This window comes from Mastigoproctus giganteus, chromosome 11 (genome assembly GCF_048544385.1).
Source record: "Mastigoproctus giganteus isolate SK-2022 chromosome 11, ASM4854438v1, whole genome shotgun sequence".
Classification (NCBI taxonomy): domain Eukaryota; kingdom Metazoa; phylum Arthropoda; class Arachnida; order Uropygi; family Thelyphonidae; genus Mastigoproctus; species Mastigoproctus giganteus.
In genome coordinates, this window is record NC_143585.1 from 76,584,899 (window position 1) to 76,606,626 (window position 21,728).

At 36.0% G+C, this 21,728-nt stretch overlaps 1 long non-coding RNA gene across 1 annotated transcript in view; it reads left to right on the top strand.

Annotated features, from left to right (window-relative positions):
• The window catches only part of LOC150078147 (uncharacterized), a 55,656-nt gene that overhangs the window by 10,352 nt on the left and 23,576 nt on the right, over positions 1 to 21,728 (top strand). Inside the window, exon 2 of the long non-coding RNA XR_016547613.1 lies at positions 2,541 to 2,671. This is a non-coding gene — a long non-coding RNA (uncharacterized LOC150078147). The remainder of the gene's footprint in view (positions 1 to 2,540; positions 2,672 to 21,728) is intronic.

The window sequence follows — 21,728 nt, forward strand, 5'->3', positions numbered from 1 at the left end:
AGATTACTGTTTTAAATCATCTGGTCCTAATGTTTGCTCAGATTGTCACTGAGATTAATTTTAAATTTGCATTCCACTCTAAAATCTCATCCTTCCTCTAACTTGGTTTTCCAGTAAATGTACTATGACTGTGAAAGACAGAATGTAGCATATTGCAATTAGTTTGTATCCAGATCCCTGGTTTCATTTTCTGTTTACACTAAAACTTGCAAAAACAGTAAAATAATTATTAACACATTTTTTGCTGCTGTATTTGAGAGAGAGAGCGCATTTCATGTGCTATGATTTTCAGAATGTTGAGAAGCAACTCCTTTAATATCTGTCTAAAAATAAATGACTGAAAAGTGTCTAGAATTCTGCAGTTTTCTTTTACTTTTCAACACATGGAATGAACAAATAAAATATGTGTACCACATATGTGCCAGCAACACAAACCATTTTAAGCAATCCAAACACAATTTTGAACAAGCTAAAGGTAAAAAACTTCCTTCCGTTCGAGTGGTAGTCAACCCTTCTGGTCTCTTGCCAAAGCTGTTGGCCACAACTTCTATCCATCTATACTTTTACCTCTGTTACAACTTGATGGTTCTGTTGTATCCTTTGCTGAAGATAAGATAAAGCTAACTTATTAGCATTCTACTTGTCTTCTAATTCTTGTATCAACGATCTTGATAAATCATATTCTGCCATGCCAAGCACTCCAGTCGTTGCCTCCCATGGTCTTTTGAGAGAAAAAAATTAATAGAATTGTGAACAACCTTGATGCCACGAAAGCTTCAGCTTCTGATGCCATGTCTTAAATCTAGAACTTCACATTTTTGTATTACTCTTTTACACTTTTCTATTCCACTGGTCTTTTTCCTTCTGCATGGAAATTTGCTCACATCCAGCCAGGTCATTTCTGTAAAAGGGTGATAAATCCCTTTCCAGTTATCCCATTGCACTTAACATCTACTCTTTCCAGAGAGTGATGGAAAAATCCATTAATTGCCAACTCTGTTTAAAAAACATGTGGATAATGAAAGATGCTTACATTTTTTTTTAGATGCCCTTAGCCATGATTTAAGGTGTGCCGTGTGATTTTTGAAAAGAGCCAGTTTGAACCCTGCACGTTCATTTTTAACCTAAATCTTCAGTGAATAAAATTGCTGATGGTCTACTCAGTTTTATTTATTCTAGAGAGTTTTTTTCCCTCTCTCTCCTCTCCCTTGTGAATATTTTTTCTGTCCATCCCTGAAATTACAATCACCGTAACCTTATAATTCAGACACAGATATACAGCTTTATAGTACTTAAAGTCATGAATAATGAAAGTGAGCAATTATTGTTCAGTAGTTTTAAAAGCTTTCTAGCTGTTATGTATTTGGCCAGCCTGAATATCAAGAGAAATGACGTGTTAAGCAAAGTTCCTTGCATTTTACTAAAAATATAAAAATAATTTGTGTAAATCATCAATAGTACAATTACTGTAATTGTAATTATTATGTAATATAATTTGATAATCTGTTACTTAAATATGGCCCATGTCAGATTTTTTTAGTGTTGGGAAAATCTCAATTTAAAAATGATAGGTAAGTAACATAGCATATTTCTGAATGAAATTCTTTGAAATCTTATTAGAGTTGGCATCTTATTTTAACTTAGATAGAGATTTCCTACAAAATCTCTATCTAAGTTAAAATTTAAACTAAATATCGTAACTAGGAATATAAAGCTACTCTAGAAAATAAGTTAATAAATTAATAAACAGAAAAAACTTCTATTTTCCGGAGCTGTAAAAACATCACCTGCACAAGTCTACTCTCGTTCCCAAAGATTCCCTTGTACTTCTCTCTCTCTCTCTCTCTCTCTCTCTCTCTCTCTCTCTCTCTCTCTCTCTCTCTCTCTCTCTCCCAAAGATTCCCTTGTACTTCTCTCTCTCTCTCTCTCTCTCTCTCTCTCTCTCTCTCAGGGTAATGTGCAAATTTTTTTTGGCTAGTGCAGCATAAGCCTCGGGCTTCCTTGCACCATATGGCTAATAATAATAATTACATTAGTTTTCTGTTCTCACGAAAAGGTACAGTATTAGTGAAGTAACCTGTATAGTAATTATGAATACTCTGGTCTCCTTTGAACTGAAAGTATGATTTTTTTTTTCCCTCTTATTATGATACTAGTGTGAAATATTAAAAACCTTCCATTATAAATCTTAATAAGCAAATTTAGGTAGTTGAAATTAGTTTAAATTTATCTACTTCAAGTTATAGTGGTTTCTATAATTCTTGCTTTAGTCAAGAAAAACTAATAATAGGTTGCCCCAAAAGCTAAAGGGAGTGCTACGATTAAAGTATGGATTATTTTTCTGGTTATAAAATCAAGCACACAGTTAAATTTTAAAGGCTCTCCTTAGCAAATATACTCGTACAATTTATATACTGTTCTTTGTCTAAAATCTATGAAAAAATTAATCTAAAATGCATAGAGGATCTTTTTTACAATTGTTAAATATATTTGAATGGCAAATGCTTATGCATAAATAATATATTTTTTTAAATCTGCAGCTTGACAAGATCTTTATGAATGTATGGCTCACTCCATAAAATAAGCCAATGTCGTAGTCAAGAATCATGAAAAGAGATTTCTGTCCTCGGTTTTGTTATAAAACATAAAACCTTGCCCAGTATTGCTGAAAGTAAGTAGTTGAATACATGTATAGATAAGTTTGAATTAATTGTCAAAAAATGTGAACAATTTGCAAAGTAAGATTTGTTTGTAAAATTATTTTTGTCTTTTCCTTTTTATTATAAAGAATTACAATTGTTTTGCTAAATGATCTGTATTATATTCTTAATTTCCATCGAAATTGTTTTCTAAGTGAAAAAACTGTTATTCTGAACTAGGCTTATTATTTACCTGGTCTCCCTCTGTAACAGTGATGCATGATAGAAGAGAATAGCCTTTCCCTTTGCTGATTCAAAACTAAAGGACAATATAGATAGATTTAAAATTAACCTAAAAGATTCATCAATCAAATTGAAACTCCTGCCATTCCACATTATCAGGTAAGAAATTGAAAACAAATTATTGGTGGAATGGAAATTGCAACAGTGATGCAAAAAAAGAGATAGAAAGCATGAAAACATTTCTAAAAATGGCTTAGAGAAAAAGCATGCTATATCAGGAAGAAAGCTAAAAAGAAAACTTCTTGAATAAATTTGTTTCCTTAGTTAATAAAAGTACTGATGAGCCCTCTACCACTACAGAATAGCCTCAGATGCTTATGTGCCATAAAACCCCTAAACAAACAAACCACTACAGAGATTGCAAATGCCCTAAGAGCTGTATTGTCCAAACTATGCCTCAACCTCATAATCTACCATTTCAAAATATTAAAACCTTAGCTGAGAGATTGAAAACTGGTACTTTAAAGTTACTGTCCTTTACCTTATCAGCTGCCCACATTCACTACTGCAAGAATCTGTAACTACCTCAAGGAACAGTGCTGATGGGGAGTTTACTGTATAATGTTCCATCTCATCTCAATCAGAAATTGTTATCCTGCTTGTTAAACGGTTTTCAATCAAATTTTCTTTGGACATACATTCCCCATTTCCTGTTGTCATTCCTATGTACTGGCATAGTACATAGTAATGACAAACCTGCAAAGGTCATTCTTTTTATTATAACTGTAGACAAAGCTTTCCTACTAGTTTCCTGAACAAAACTCTAGAAAAACTATACTATCAGTTCACTCTGTATCTTGAGTCCCAAAACATGGGTAATAATAATCAATATGGCTTCCTGAAAAATGTATAGGAACCTTTGTTATTTTGCGATATATAATTGGTGATACTCAATTCAATTGGAATTTTTCTCTTTCCTGAAAAAAAAACTCTTGGTTAAAGCTGAATTGAACATCAGAAATTTATAAATGAATGTCTAGCCATGTGTGTTGAAATAGAGAATCTGTGACACCATATTATGCAATAGATGTTAAGATTCTGCATTCCGTTTATCTGAAAGGTTATTTGCTATGTTTAATTCAAAATTTCCTTTAATTCAGATCCTTTGAAATACCCTATCTACAGATACTCATTCAAACCTATGTACAAAGAGTTCCTAGTGGATTCCTCTCTACTAACAATCCCCAAACCTGCAAAGATCATTCTATTTAGCATAACTTTAGATCAGTCTTTCTTATTGGTTTCCTGAACAAAACACTAGAAAAAATATACTGTCAGTTTGCTCTATATCTTGAGTCCTGAAACGACCAGTAATAATCAATTTGACTTCCAGAAAAATGTACAGGAACCTGTGTCATTTTGCCATACCATTGGTGATACTCAAATCTGTTGGAATTTTTCTCTTTCTTGAAAGAACTCGTGGTTAAAGCTGACTTGAACATCAGGAACTTATTTATCAGAAATGAACATCTAGCCACAGTATATGGTGAAATGGAGAATATCTTTTACTCCATATTGCAATACAGGTCTTAAGATTCTCCATTCCATTCATTTGAAAGGTATTGTTATGTTTCATTCAAAATTTTCTTTAATGCAGATCCTTTGAAGTTCACTACTGACAGATACTCTTTGAGACCAGTGTACAAGGAGGCCCGCAAGGCTTGGTTCTCTGTGTCATTTTATTTTCACCTTGGTGGTTCGTGATGCCATTTTATTTTCAATATGAAAAAATCATGTTACCACTGATATTCCAAACATTGTGGATACATACCACTATACCAGTGATCTTATCTTATCATATCCTGTCATTGGGGGGTATCTGTAATCTCAATAAATAACATTGAACTATGGATGACACAAAACAGACTAACACAGAATCCTGGATGTGTTTTTTGTAACAGATGCACAATGAAGCCATCCTTTTCCAGTTGTGAACAACATTTAGATCTAAATTCTAAGTCGGTTTTTGATAACAAATTGAACTTCCAAGAGCATGTCAAAACATTTGCAAACTACTTCTATTACAATAATGTGGATGTTATACTTCACTTCGCTTCTCACTGCGGTGATGGGGGAAACCCCTGGTGCCATCAGACAACTAACACACTTTACTTCTCACCTAGACTGTGAAGCTGTTGTTATTTGGTTTTTAGGAGCATTAGCAACTAAGGCCATATTACTCCGGGGATATGCGGTGGTCAATTCCTGATCTTTCCGCATCCTCCGTATTTGGTGGTGACGGGCTCGAACCCCGGTCTAATCAAGAAGCGTGTGCTACACACTGCTGCTCCTTCCCACCTGGCTACGGAGGCGCCTGACTGTGAAGCACCAGCTTATAATTCTGCAATGGAAAGTACATTGACTTATCCTTCATGGGTCCATTATATACCTGCACCTGGCCCACACTGTATCTGCAAAAAAAAAAAAAAAACAACATTAAGAAAATTTGTCTTAATTTTTTTATAAATATTGATAATAATGCAATAAATCACTGCATAAACAATATTGATTTTTTTTTTTTTTTTATTGTATATAATACACAAAAAGTTACACAAATTAATGGAAAAAAATGTTCTGAAAATTTATTAATAGCATAATTATTTTTACACATTTTTTAAATTGCTGTGCAGAAAAAGGACATCAACAGTTTCTGGGTTCAACTGAGACCTTTCTTGGATGAGAAATCCTTCTGCAGAAAAATCTCATTCACTGGCTGCACTGCTAGCAGGGATGGACAGAATGAAATGTGTCATGGATGCAAGATTTGAAAAAAAATAATTATTTTTCACTGCTTCAACAGTTGAAATCTTCTCCATTGTCAGAAATTTGTTTTGGAAGTTTCATTGTAATATAATTTTAAATTTCATCAGGTAATGGTGAAGAAGTAAGCCAATGCTACATTGGCTTACTTGAAGCTTCCGCTGCATCTGAAGCTCTTTTAAATTGCTCCAGATTGCTGCAATATTTTCCATTAAGTAAGCATTCAGATCATCGAGACGATGTTCCTCTGATCTGTCCAGTTATATTTCCTTAATATGATCATACTGCATGTGAATAGATTCAAACATGGACAAACTGTTACATCTATTTTCAACTGGCACCTTAACTGTGTTTAGTAGATGTGCAGAATAGTTCAAACATTTAACACTTTTTAATGATATCATATTTGCACCATGGTCAGTTACATAAAAAAGATTAGGGGAATAATCATCTAATTCAGCGGTTCCAAAACTACTGATATTTATGGACACCTTAAAAAATTAAAATATGTTTGCGGACCCCTATATACAGTAACTCCCCGACTTACATAAGGGTTGCGTTCCGCAGAACACTACATAAGTCAGAATTTCCCTCATGCTTGTGCAGCACTTGCAACCGTGCTTACTGATTTGATTGAATCAAAAAAGAAATGTTGGACAAACATGAGAATAGAATTATTCATTGTATTTATTCAGTTTTTTATCTCATGCACAAGAATAATTACAAAAGTGTGCAATTTTAAAAAATTTCAAAATGATAAAAGAGTGGGGAGACAGGTGTGACATCAGTAAGTTTTACCTCTCAAGCATCATTGACGTCTTCAGCTGATAAGTACGCCGTTGCAGAGGTTGGGGGCTGTGGAGATTTAGAAGGGGTCAGCCACTCAACCTTACAGAAGAACATTAATGGATGACTGGACAGTGGCTTTTTTCTTTTCATTGTAGATTTCTTTGTAGCAAGCAAGCAAGCATATCATTCACCCCTCTGTTAACTTTTAAGAATCGTTCACTGTCAGGATCTATCTCCTCAAACCTTGCCATTGCCTATGCAATTTCATGGGATGCCATCTCTCTGGTGATGAAACGTCTCTGCTCCTCATTTGGTTCATCTTGAGCTTCATCAGCATTTTCTTCTTTTACTATCGCTGCCTGCAAGTCAATAAGTTCTTTGTTAGATAATTCCTTTTCTTCTTCCTCTATTAACGCCTCCATGTCTTTGGCATCAGTCTCCAACTGAAGTAGCTCTGCAACCTTTACAATGTTATCTGTAACCTCTTCATATGATTTGTCTTTTTCGAAGCCTTTTACATGCCGTGGGCATATTTTCTTCCATGCATCATTTAAACAACTTTTGGTAATTTCCCCACGAGCCTTATTAATGTTTAAGATGGCATGGTAAATATTGTAAGATTTCCAAAAGTCTCTTAATGTAAAATTTTTCTCATTGTCTACTGCAGACAATGCCTGAGAAAATTTTGTGTGTAAATAGTATGCATTTAAATTCACAATAACACCCTGATCCATAGATTGGATGAGTGAAGTCTTGTTTGGCGGTAGAAATATGACTCTCGCGTTTGAGTCGAAATCATCTAGGTGCATAGGATGTCCAGGAGCATTATCTAATAGAAGCAAAATCTTGAAAGGAACTTTGTCTTTACAATATTTTTCAACCTCGGAAATGAAGCAGGATTTAAACCAGTCCTCAAAGAGAGATATTGTTATCCACGTTCTCTGGTTCGCTTGGAAATGCACAGGTATGGTGACTTTATTGATGCACGAGGATTTCCAGAATGGTACACAAGCAGTGGTTTTAATCTGTAATCACCCGCTGCATTAGCCCCAAGTAAGAGTGTGGCCCTGTCTTTTGATGCCTTGAAACTTGGCAGTGTATGTTCAATCCGGCATTTTTTTCCAACACATCACAAAATTTCTCTGCAGCTGCAGAATCAGCACTGGCGACTTTAACATTGTGGAAACCAGTGTGAAGCTTGAACCTATTAAACCACCTGTTGCTTGCCACAAACTTGGGTTGGGGTTCGCCGTACTTATCCTTAATATCTTTATAAATACTTGTTGCTTTTGCTTGAATGGTCATTAGACTCAAGGGCACTTGCTTCTGAATCTGATTTTCCATCCATATTATTAACAACTGTTCCATCTTCGATATAGCACCTGAATGCTGTTTTGTGATCACAGTTGATCTTAAATGCGTTGATCCTTTAACATGTTCTTTTATATGCACACTGTCCCTTAAAATAGTATTCACTGTTCAAGTGGCAAAACCTAATTCCCTTGCAATAGATGACAGACTTTGTCCTGCTTCGTACTTCTTAGTCATTTTCATCTTCATTTCTAAATCAATTTTGTTTTGTTTCCTGGCACTACCACTATTTGCACTTTTCGTTGGTCCCTTTCCCTTCATCATTGTAATATGTAAATAGGAATGAAGAGGAGTTTCTGAAAATTTGTTTTTTATATGATTGAAGATTTCAGTGAAGGGGAACTCATTTCACCGTAATAGTGTACAAACCCACACGATTGCAGTTATCAGTATTATCGCAAATGCAATAAGATCAAGTTTATTACCTGTTTATAATTAGATGCACTAACAGAAAAGCCCAATAAACCGGAAAGTGCAGATTGTTTTTGTTTTATGGTTGTGACCTCCAGAAACATGCTTTAAAAAATATCACAAAGGCATTCAAAATTGATTCTTATAACGGAAACATATGATAACCATGAAAGGGTAGTGCAATTTCCATCATAAATATGACCTTTTAGAGAGATTAGAGCTTAGTGATATAGCAAAATTTTCAACTTCCAAGGACTTGGAATGAAATTGGGTTAACATTACAATATTTTCACAATACCTCCATGTATTCCTACGGAATGCAAAATACATTTCAACAGTTTTTTTTAAGTATGCATCGGCCAGCAAAAACTTATGTACAAGTTGAATTTACATAAGTCGGGGAATTCCTTTCTATATATATCGAATTACAATTTGCTATACATAGAATGAATAATTTGAAATATGTATACAATTATATATACTAATCGTATCGAAATTAAGTAATGTTCTATAATGAAATTCGTTGCGATTCTATTATATTTTTTAAGAAAATAAACACATTTTACTTGATAGCTTCTAAACGTTCCACAGACCTCAGTTTGGGAAATGCTGATCTAATTCATATGCTGAAGACTGGATTTAAAAAAGGTAAAGGTAAACTGCGGCCATTATCAGTCCACTGCAGGACGGAAGCAACCTCAATGATTCGTGTTGTGGGAAATCTGCCACGCTGGACCAGTGTAGGTTGGCAGATCTACCATACTTAGCAGTCAGGAGCTTGAACTCTGGTCTACTCAAAGAGCATGTGCTACTGCACTCCTGCTCCTGACTGCTCGACTACGGAGGCCTAGACTGTGGGTTGTGTTGTTCATGATACCCTTTCTACCAAAGACCAAGTTCCATTATTAATGTGGTGTAAAATTAAACATCGATGTCCAGTTTTTCTAAAATTCTCTTCCACAAATCTAAAGTTACTGCCCCTCTTATTTAACAAAATTTCTTTGAGTTCAGGATTAATTTTAAATTGAAGTTCCAATGCCAAGGTTTTGGTATTAGGTGATACAGTAGTAGGATCTGGTAACAGTGCATTGGCATCAGTACAACCAGATTTTGAAGCACTATCAATAAGACACTGCAAATTTTGTAAATTCTTCACTAACAACAGACCGAAAGGATTTGATATCTTTACACACATTTCACTGTCAATTTTTTTTTATTATTATTATTTCTTTTCTTCTTTAGTTGTCATTTTTAATGTATCCACAGTTTTTCTAAAATAGCCCTTTATAGTTTTTAAACTAGATTCTGAGGTGTCAGAATGTCTATGTAGATGAAGTACCAGTTTTATGGCTTTGAAAAACAAAAACTTGAAGACGAAATGCTGCAACATCTTTAACTAATTCTTCATTTTCATCAATCACTAATTGAAATCTGATTCAGCATATGCTTTGCCAACTAATTTATATACAGTAGACTTTCAGAATAACGGCACCTTCATGGATTGAAGGTGCCATTATTTTAATTTTTTCATTATCTGGAAAGTTTTATTTTTAATATATTTAATGCAGAAATAATGAGGCTAAATAAGAAAATAGATAGATTAAGAATGCAATTTTATTAACTGCACATAAAAAACATAAACATTCTGTAATGTGTAAACTTAAAGGAAAATTTTTTCTATTCTAACTGATCTTTGAATATGTAAAGGGTGCTTTGTCTGTAGTAGAGGGTGCATTTTCTTAATGGTTTTCTTTAGGAATGGTAACTGCTTTTTTCAAAAATTTTCTTATATCACTTTGTTTCATTAATGCTCGTTGTCATGGTGTTTCTCAGCATGTGTGCTTGTGTTGCTTGTAAAGCTTGGATTTTGTTCGAAAAGACAGAATATTTTCCATGCTTGATTCTGCAACAGCCCAATTTATCTTTTCAGTTGTATCAATGTCCTCTTCTACATCTGAACAAAGTGCATCATCCAGTTTCTCAGGAGTAACAACACTATCAATGATTTCTTGATGTGAGAATGATTGTAATAATTCAACCTCATTATCAACAGCGAGCCAGTCTATGTGAGGAATTTTCTGTTGTGGTAGATTGAACTGTTTGCATTATTTCTTCTATACTGCTTTGCCTTGACCACCAATATTATCTTCATCAGATGATAAGGCGACAGACATGACACTTAGCCATAATTTCCTCCATGCTCTCCGAAGAGTTTAACAGTATTCACAGATAAGTTTCACATTCCAAGCAATTGCTATAGAGTATGTTGCATCTTTAATTGTGAAATCCTGTTGAAAATTGAGAGTGGAGATATCCTTGCTAATCATTAGTTTCATAAAATCACTTCTCTAATGGCATTTAAAATTTTGAATAACTCCTTGATCTATGGTGAATGAGAGAAGTGACATTGGATGGTAAATAACAAGAAAAATATTTCCACAATCAAAAACTAATTTGGTTAGCTGCAAGATTATTCTCATTAACAAGCTTCTCAAATGTCACACTGTATTCTTTAGCCGACTCTGTGTCAGCAGATTGTTTTTCTCCCACAGTGTCTAATTTTCTAATTCAGTGTCTTATCTTAAATTTAGTTAACCATCCATCTGTAAAAGTAATTGTATCAATGCTCAATTTTTATTTAAAATCTTAAACTTTGGCAATAATCATTGACCCTGATATAGCCATCCCTTCCGATCATTTTAATAAAATCCACTCGTGTAGCACTTTATCTAAGTTTTCTAATTTTGGCTTGTGAACTTTTTCTATCAGCTGTCTTATTGTTAGGTTCTGAACATGTAATAAATTCTAAAAGTTTGTGTTTTGAATGTTTAATATATACAATGTTGACGATCCAGTGTTATATTCTGCCTTTAATACGCTCCTACTTGTGCCTTGCCCTATTTTCTTTATTATATCAAGTTTGCCACTAAGCTTTAATGTTGTTCTTTTATTCTCTGTATGAGGTTTATTAACTTTAGGGACAATAGTGAGAAGTTTTTAATTTAAAAAAATGTAAAACAGCAGTATAATCTGTGATATCAGTACAGAATTCACTTTCCAAATGGCTAACATAAACACAGTAATCACGTGACTTGCTGTTTCTTTTTTAGCCAGTGCGAGGCATCTGCGCTGTGTGTAAACATCCAATCTCAATGTTCCGTTAGCTCAAATGTTCCATTATTTCAACAGTTTACCATACTCCATTCTTTAGGCGCCTCCGTAGCCAGGTGGGAAGGAGCAGCAGTGCGTAGCCCACGCTTCTTGATTAGACCGGGGTTCGAGCCCATCACCACCAAATACGGAGGATGTGGAAAGGTCAGGGAATAACCACCGCATATCCCGGAGCAATATGGCCTTAGTTGCTAATGCTCCTGAAAACCAAATAACAATAACTCCATTCTTTAATTTCTTTTTTACTTCATTCACAATCATTATTCTATTTTTTTTTTTTTTTTAAATTAGATATGTTAGTAAAGTCTTGTGTTGTTTTAACACAGCAAAATACAACAGCAGACAGTTGTATGAGGTCAGTGTTCTATACTGCTGCAAATAATTAAAACATTCGTACTTGCTTTCCCATTCCATCTGCATGTAGAGGCTATATATACCTTTGCTTCCAGCTAACTCACACCACACAGATTCTATGCTGGCAGACAACTTCAGGCTCAACAAAGGCTCTCTTTTTTTTTTTTTTTTTTTTTTTTTTTCCTTCCCCGTTCAGGCTGCTTTTGGTGAGAAGCATGACCCCACTACCCATTCTGCTGTCTTCCTTGTCTTTCCTAAATATGTTACACATACCATAGTTGAACTTATCATCCCCAATTGCCGAGTAGCATCGCATTTCTGTTAGCCCTATTATGTCAGCATTAGTTGTCCTAACTAGGAGATCAAATCAGCTATTTTATTAACAACACTCCTTACATTACTATAAACATGGTTAAGACTAAGTATTCTTCTATAGTTTACTACCCTGACAACCCCCCCCCTTGAAGTTAATTAGGCTTGTTTCCCTAGCTTTATCTTCCCACTCATTTGAAATGCTACTACCCTCAGGACATCTTGCCAACATCGGCTGTTACAGCAACAAACAAGAATTCTTAAGGTCAGTGCAAACATTACTTTGACTCATATCATCAGATAAACGTAGATCAATATTACCCTTCTCCCTCTAAGTTTTCCTGAACCCTTAAGATATCCTCAATGATAATGGCAAAAATATCCTTGCACTACTTTGTTCAAATGAAAGTAATGGAGAGGCGGTTTTTTTTTTTTTTTTACCTCTGCAAATATTTTGCAATTATGTTTTGTTAGGCAACCAAGTCAATATAAGAGCAGATTAATGTTTAAAAGAATTTGATTGTTCAGAGATTTCATAAAAAAAGGTGTTCCCCATGCAGCACTTAAACTCACTCCTGAAAGGGTTAAACAGAAATCGCTGTATTTTATAATAATGCACTTGCCTTCAAATATAATAAATCCTTCCAGAAAAACTAAAATTATGTTTAGCTTCAGCAACATTGTAACATATTCCATTTAAAAATATGCTAGTTGTGAAACAGCCCATAATTCATAAAGTTTTTAAAAATACTACTCAAATGTTACAATTCAGGGCAATGAATGTACTGTATTAAATTAAACTTAGAATAAATCTCTTTAGGGATTCAAAAGTAACAATTATATTTACTCTGGAATATATTTTATGATATAAGAATAACAAAATTGTTTACTTTATAGTATGTGGAAAAAATTGATATTCTCTATCATGATTTCAGTTCTTGCAAAGTATCACTTTTTTTTTTTTTTTTTTTTTTTTGTAAATTTTTTAAAGAAAAAACAATTTGAACAATTTTCCTAGTCCTTTTCATCCCAAAACAATTAAATTGGCTGATAATAAAATTTGCCAACACATCAGCGGCTTTGAGTTGACTTGGCACTAAACTAAATTTAAAAAATATATATACACATGGATGGCAAAGCCACTTTGATTTTAGAATTGTGGTTTGTATAAGTTTGGGCACTCTCCCCTCCCACCTTCAGGTACCCATATTCTAAGCAACATCCAGGAATTATTAGCGATTCTTGGATGCCTTAGTTTTAGATTTAGATTTTTGCATTAAAAGTGCGTGAATTAAAATTACTTTTGAGAAAGGTTTAAACTGGTTGTTTCGAGAAAATTCCTGTAGTTCTTGATGCTATCATTTTCACACTGGCCACTTTTTCTTAGTAGTTGGTGTAGTAGAGGTAGCTAAAGTATTATTGTTCTGTCTGTTTTATATCACCTGACTGAAATGCAGCATGAACTACATATATCTACACACACACACACACAAGAAAAGAAAAATAACTAATTAAATGGGCAATAGAGAAAATGAGAAGATAGAAAAAGGAAACAAAAGATAGTGATGCAAGCATATTATAGCTTGCATTACTATTGCTATTCTTTATCATAATCGCAGTCATTGCAAAGTATCGCTTTTTTTTTTTTTTTTTGTAAAATTTTTTTAAAGAAAAACAATTAAATTGGATGATAATAAAGTTTACCAACACATCAGTGCTTTGAGTTGCCTTGGCACTACTAAATTTTAAAAATATGCATATGGATGCCACAGCCAGCTTTGATTCTAGAATTGTGCCTTACATAAGTTTGGGCACTTCCCCCTAAACTTCAGTGCAAATGTGCTAAACAACATCCAGTAATTATTAGCAATTCTTGGATGCCTTAGTTATGTAGATTTTTGCACTAAAAGTGCATTAATTAAAATTAATTTTGAAGAGGGTTTAAACTGCTTGTTTTGAGAAAATTCCTGTGGTTCTTGATGCTATAATTTTCACACTGGCCACTTTTCTTAGTGGTTGGTGTAGTAAAGGTAGCTAAAGTATTATTGTTCCGTCTGCTTTATATCACCTGACTGAAATGCAGCATGAACTACATATATCTATATGCACACAAGAAGATAAAAATAACTTTAATTAAATAAGCAATAAAGAAAAAGAAAACAAAAGGTGGTAACACAGGCATCATGTAATCCAAAGCATTATCGACCACATATTGTAGTAACATAACTAGAATGGATAAAATAAAAGTATGCTAGTCATATGGCAAGCCAAGTAAATAGGAAAAATTCAACCAAAAAGAGTGAGAAGAAATAAATTGAGATACGTATATTGCAGAAGCAATTTCTTTCTGAAATAATTTAGAAGAAATACTAATTTACAAATTTAGCAGTGTCCCCTATATAGAACCCAGTCCAAATTATGTGAAATATCACTATAACTGGAAATGAAAAACAACCACATCATGGCCATTTAGTCTTATTTTGTGAGAATGCCACAAGGCAACAGTCTATGGAATCACTACATTTCAAACATTGAACAAATCTGTTCGTTGATGACCTGGCAGACATACTATTCAACCTGCCAGTGAAGTATATTTGAATAGTGGTGGCCCTTATGCAGCAAAAAATTATGCAACAACAAGTCAAAGCACTTACAAGGCAATACCAAACTACCAACAAATAATGCAATTAAATAAGAATACAAAAAAACCGAACTATAGATGACAATATGAGTGGAGCAACATCTTTAATTCACTTAACCATGTAATATACAAGAAACCAAATAAAATAATGTAAATCTCTGATGACCATTATTCAGTGTGGTGTTATATCTACTGCATTTGCAGGTTGATAAGTGTTGTCTGTCAGGTCATTTAATGTTTTACGTTCAGTGATTCCATGCCTGTTGTTAGCCTTGTGACCTTCTGCCGAGATGTAATGCAATGGTCATGTGGTTGGTTTTCATTTCTGTTTGCAGTGATATTTCATGCAGTTTGGACCTGTTGCCATATGTGGCTCAACAGTGAGACATTTTCCAAAAAAAAAAACATTACATTGATGATGAATAATTAAAACATAACATTGTTCATTATTAGAAAATACAATTTGTGGCGTTTTATTTGTCAGTTGGGTGGACTGTAGCAAATGGTGTAATGCCATTTTTCAAAAACTGTGTGTGGGGGGGAATTAAAATAAAGCATTAGCATTAGCATTAGTAGAGGCATTTGATGCAAGAAAGCAAGCTTATGCAGCATCAGCCAAAAAAAAAAAAAAAAAAAAAAAAGTAACATAAATAAATAAAAATAACCACTTCCACTTCACCCCTCTGTTCGTTCGAAATACCTGTCCAGCTGAGCCTTAAACTTATTTAGGCTATCAACTTCCACGACAAGGGATGGAAGTCTGTTCCAACCACCCGCTGGCTAAAGGCAAATTTCCGCACATCTATCCTACATCTGTCTTTCCTCAATTTGAATTTATGCCCTCTCAGGTGATTTTTCTGAGCTAGAGGAAGAATCCCATCAGCATTGAGCATGCTCAAACCATTCAAGGCTTTGTACACCTCTATCAGATCACCCCGCTGGTGCCTAGTTTCCAGACACTGTAATTTGCAAAACTTAAGCCTTTCTTCGTAAGAGAACCCCTTTGTCCCATTCACCAATCTAGTTGCCCTTCTCTGTACTCGTTCCAGCAGCTCTACATCCTTCCTGAAATGAGGCCTCCAGGCCTGTATACAGTACTCTAGGCGTGGCCTGACCATTGCCTTATACAAGGGAATAATCACCTCCTTATCCCTGCTAGAAAAATTCCTATATATCATTGACAATACACCATGAGCTACTCTTGCAGCTCGTCTGCACTGCTCAGAGAACTTCATATCTGCCTGCACCACCACCCCCAGGTCCCTTTCATTCTCTACCACTGTCAGTGTAGTACCACAGAGTTGATACGTTGCTCTGGGGTTGCTGTTTCCCATATGTAGTACTTTACATTTGTCAATGTTAAACTTCATTTGCCACCTCGAAGCCCATCTGCTCAACCTTTCCAAATCCTGTTGCAGCAGCATAGTGTCAGTAGTGTCCTTGACAACCCTGCCAACCTTCGTATCGTCTGCAAACTTGGACATTAAGCCTGATATACCATCATCAATATCATTTATAAATACAGAAAACAATAAAGGCCCCAATACTGAACCCTGAGGGACTCCACTAATAACATTAGTCCACGATGAGCAGTGTCCATTGATTACCACTCTCTGTCTTCTCCCCCTCAACCACCCCTTTATCCATAGCAGCAATTTGCCTCCAATGCCACACTGCTCCAATTTGTGCAGCAGTCTTCCATGTGCAACAGTATCAAAAGCCTTTCTAAGATCCAAGTATATAATATCAAAGTTATTCCCTGCATCCAGTTCTTTTGTGACTGCATCATAGTATCCAATCAAATTGGTCAGGCAAGACTTCCCCTTAACAAAACCATGCTGTGTCCTAGCTATAACTGAAGTCTTGTCTAGATGATCCTGCAGTGCTTCTTTCACCAGTGCCTCCATTAATTTTCCGGGAACAGAAGTTAAACTCACAGGTCTATAATTACTTGTGTCAGCCTTTGATCCCCCTTTGTGAATTGGGGTCACATTTGCACATCTCCAGTCAATGGGTACCTCCCCTGAGTCCAAGGAAGCTCTCATAATTATGGCTAAGGGTTTGCTTACTTCCTTTGCTGCCTCCTTTAATATAACTGGATAGATCCCATCCACCCCAGGTGGCTTTCTTGTGTTTATCTTCAACAATTTCTCCTCCACTTTGCTCTCAGTTATTACAAGATTCTCTAGCTTACTGCTAGAGTTGAATACACCTCTGGCATTCCCCTCGCTGAATAACTCCTCATGTGTGAATGTCGATGCAAAATATTCATTTAGTTTGTTAGCTACCCGAGCAGGGTCATCAACAGTTGACCCATCGATCTCAAGTGGACCAATCTGATTCATCCCCTTCCTTCTAGAGTTTACATAAGTAAAGAACTCTTTGCTGTTTTTCTTCGCATCCCTTGCCAAGGATCTCTCGTAATCTGTCTTCGCCTGCCTAACCTCCTTTGTAACTTGGTTACAGATCAACTTGTATCTATCATAGGCGTCCGTGTCACGTGTTAATTTGTATGTATCCCATGCATTTTTCTTCTCTGCCATATGCCTCATTAGTTCATCTGACAACCATTTAGGCCTAAACCTTGAACAATATTTCTTAGTTGGTATGTAAAGCCTAGTAGCTTCCACGATAAGTTCTTTGAATGCTTCCCATTTTGAATTTGCTGTTGGCAATATCATCAGTTGATCCCACTGTATAGAATTTAAATACTGTCTCAGTCCATTGTAGTCGCCTTTACGAAAGCAATACCCCTTCCCTTTACCCCTAATGGTAGTTACCTCTTTGAGTAACTCCCACTTCAGCACACTGTGATCACTGCCACCAAGTGGTTCATTTATCTGCAGATTCTTAATGCATGAAGAATCACTACTGATAATCAAATCAAGAGTATTACTCCCTCTAGTTGCCTCCCGAACATGCTGGTGTAGAAAACAATCATCCAATAAATCCACAAAAGCCTTGCTACTGTGTGAGTGACCAGCCCCCAAATTCCAGTCAATATCTGGGAAATTAAAATCCCCCATTATAAGACTCTGATTTACTGGCCCACTCTATTTCTCCGAACAGTTTCTTATTATACTCATCAGAGTCATTAGGCCTATAGCACACTCCTACTCTCAATTTTGATCTCCCAATGCTTATGTCACACCAAACTGACTCGACACTGCACTGTCCAGCGATGTCGACTGGCTTCACTTCCTTGGATTTTATGTGTTTTTTAACTAATAGCATAACCCCTCCTCCCTTCCTATCCTGTCTATCCTTTCTGTAGACATGGTACTCCCCAAATTCCAGTTCTGCATTTCTTATATCTGTGTGACACCACGTCTCTGAAATCCCCACAATATCTGCCTTTGATGTTTTGAGCAATACCTCAAATTCATCAAATTTATTTACTAAACTCCTAGCATTGGTGTACACACAAGTATACATGCACCTGTTCTTTTTCTTAGCTACCCTAACACAACCCATGTGTTTACTTGTACCCCAATGATTCCCAGCAGTCTCTGAAATATCCTGCATCTTATTTTCCAGGCTGCGGCTCATTCCAATAGAAGCAGTGCAAGAATCACTTTCACCTCTGCCAGTGGCTACTGTTAATCTATTAGTCCTTGTATCCCCCCAATCTAGCAGTTTTCCGACCCACCTAACATTGCCTCGATAGCATCAGCAAACATTCTTGCACCCTTTCTATTTAAGTGTATCCCATCCCTGTAGAAGCAGTCTCTCCTGTTAACAAGTACAGACCAGGCTGAAAAAAATTCTACCCCCTGAGCCCTGCACAATCTTTCCAGGGCCGAATTGATTGACAGGGCTCTCATCATATACTCCCTCCTATCGTGTCTGGGCAGAATTGCAGACACTTTCAATTTCAACCCTAATTCACGGCTTTTTTTCATCAGTGACCTGTACTTGTCAAGTAATTCCGCCGGTCTCCTACTCTTAATGTCATTAGTGCCAACGTGTACAACTATATCACCTTTTGTGCCCTTAAAAGATGATATCCGTTCTACAACGTCATCAACTTTTGCCCCTGGCAGACATACCCTGGTCCTATTCCACCTATCCTTTTTACAAAGCATGTTTCCCGTTTCCCTGACAATAGAGTCACCAACAACTACTAGTTCCTTTGGGACCAGCGCATTCTGCCTTGGGGGTTGCCGCTGTGTTCCGCGATGACCAAGTGCAAGCTCTGGCATTGGTGTGGGCAGCTGAGAGCTTGATGGGCCCCTCACTTGTAATCCTTCGAGGGCATCCACCCTATCCTTCAAGCTCTCATATAGGCCCATAACAACGCTGAGTTGTCGCCTTATCTCCTTACACTCCTTGCATCGCACACACACAAAGACATCCCCCATGGCAGTATCATGTCCCATACTTGACTGCTCCGCAAACATCAAGCAAATAGTGCATCTTACAAGGCTGTGATTCAGAGGACAACTGCCCCCCTCAGTTCTCCCCTGGGCCACAGCATTCCCATTAGCTTGAGCCCTTTGCTTTGCTGCTCTGGTTTGAGTCATGATTTAGATTTACTTTCAATAAAATTTCAATTTCTGTACAAAATTAAATCCTAAACTTGTATCCAAGCACAGTTATAACGCTATATTTATGTTTCAGTAACGAGTGTTATCTACGGAATATTTACGTTTCAGTAACGAGTGTTATCTACGGAATATTTACGTTTCAGTAACGAGTGTTATCTACGAAATATTTACGTTTCAGTAACGAGTGTTATCTGCGAAATCCCTTTATATAACTTTCGTATCAAGTTATGTATTAATTATTTGTTTTTACTAATTATTTATGTTACGTAACCTAAGTGGTTATATGTATAATTAATTATGTTAAATAAAATTAATTATATTACGTTTGTAATCTAAGTCGTTATATGTATTTATTTAAACGTACAATTTAACTGCTAACGAAGTTCAACTAACGCTATCTAGTACGGTATATCGTATCACAAAGGCGGGAAAATTACGAACGGTTAGCGGAGTTGAAACACGTGGAAACCTTTACCGATACTTTTATGCAATTACAAGGCCGAGTAAAGAATAAATACACCAAATTAATCAGAAAATCACAAAATAATGTTATACTACTAAATTTAAATCAAAAGTTTTAGAAAAACAATAATTTCAAATCAATAAATAAGAAAAATCCACTTAGCGGCTTTGAAAACGACCGTCTCTAGTACTCTAGTAGCCTCGTCAGCAGATTATAGTAGCCTCGTCAGCAGATTATTACAAAATACAACATTCCATACCTGGTAGGAGGGAATAAAGCTATTACAAATAGCTTTATTCTCTCCTACCAGGTATGGAATGAAACTGCTTAATCAGAAAAAATCATAAGTATAACAACAAAAGGAGAGGGAATAGGCAAAAGAAAAATAAATTGAGATAAAGGTGTTGCGGAATAACAACAAAAGGAGAGGGAATAGGCAAAAGAAAAATAAATTGAGATAAAGGTGTTGCGGAACTCATTCCTAAAATAATTAAGAAGAAATGCAAGTTAGTACAAATTTAGTGGAATAAGAATTTAGTATACAATTTCTGTGTATTGACAAACTTCTTTCCTTTTACTGCACCAGTAGATCTACTGAAGAATTCAGAACAGCTCTTAGAATATTAGAATGAATCTGTTGATGCCTCCCACTTTATTTGCTTGGTATAGATTTGGACAAAAAATACATTCACTTCTACTCCAGTCAGGTACCTCTTGAGTTCTGTACTTACATAAGTGATTTAATCAATGCACTGGGTGTAAATGTTTGATTCATCAGGATGGGGATTCTTTGTTGACAGTTTGATCACAAACTTAAACAGAGTTGCTACACAAAAGTGCTAGTAAATGGGTGTTATGACTGACAATCTGAAATTCTTATAAGAAAAAGTGAAATATTGTAATCATGAGTGGATAGTTTGTTGTGGTTTGGAGGTACGAGGGGTTTCCGAAAAGTAAGGTAACACATTTTTTCTCTCGATGATGTTTAATAATACGAAGTTGAAATTGCAGACCAAGAAATAAGTGGATGTGCACTACTTCTCCACAAAGTGTCCAGTTTTATTGATGCACTTGTCTGAATGATGGATCAGTTTATCAATACCAGTACTGAAGAAGTCCGTTCCCCCAACATTGCACCGCCTGATGAACTTCCTCATCTGTGGTGAAATGCTTTCCTGAAAAGTGTTTTTTTCAGAGGGCTGAACAAATGGAAGTCTGAAAGCGCTAAGTCTGGGCTGTAGGGGGGATGTGACAGTTTCCCAACAATTATGGTGCAACCACTCACGAGTGGTGTGGAGTTGTGTTGTGCAACAAAATCATGCCAATTGTCAGGAGTCCTGGTCGTTTGTGTTGAATGTTGGCTTTCAGTTTTTCCAACGTTGCACAGTAAAGCTGTGCATTGATTGTTCTTCCCTTCGGCAAGAAATCCACCAACAGAATGTCTTGGTGATCCCAGAACACTGTGGCCATGACTTTTCGGACACTGGGAACGGTTTTGGATTTTTTTGGGCACAGGAGATTGTGGATATTTCCTGGTCATTGAGTCTTGTTTGCTCTCCAGGGTAAAGTGATGAACTCACGTTTCATCTGCTGTGACTATGTGAGTGAGAAAATCCTTTCCTTCGTCACTGTATCGCAACAGGTTCTCCAGACACATCCCCATACGTTTTGCTTTGTCCTTCTCTGACAATTGTCGGGGCACCCAGCAGCACACCTTTTGAAAGCCAGGGACATCACGAACAGTCAGCTTACTCACATTCACAATTTGTGCAATTTCACTTGCCTGTTTTCAAGAACGATGCCCTTAATTTCCAAAATATTGTCTTCTGTCTTGCTCGATGAAGGCCTGCCCTCCCAATAAATAAAAAAAAAAAATAAAGTGCAGCCATTATCAACCCACTGCAGGATGGAAGCCCCCTCAACAATTCATGCTGAGGGAAATGGACCATAATCTGTCATGCTGGTCC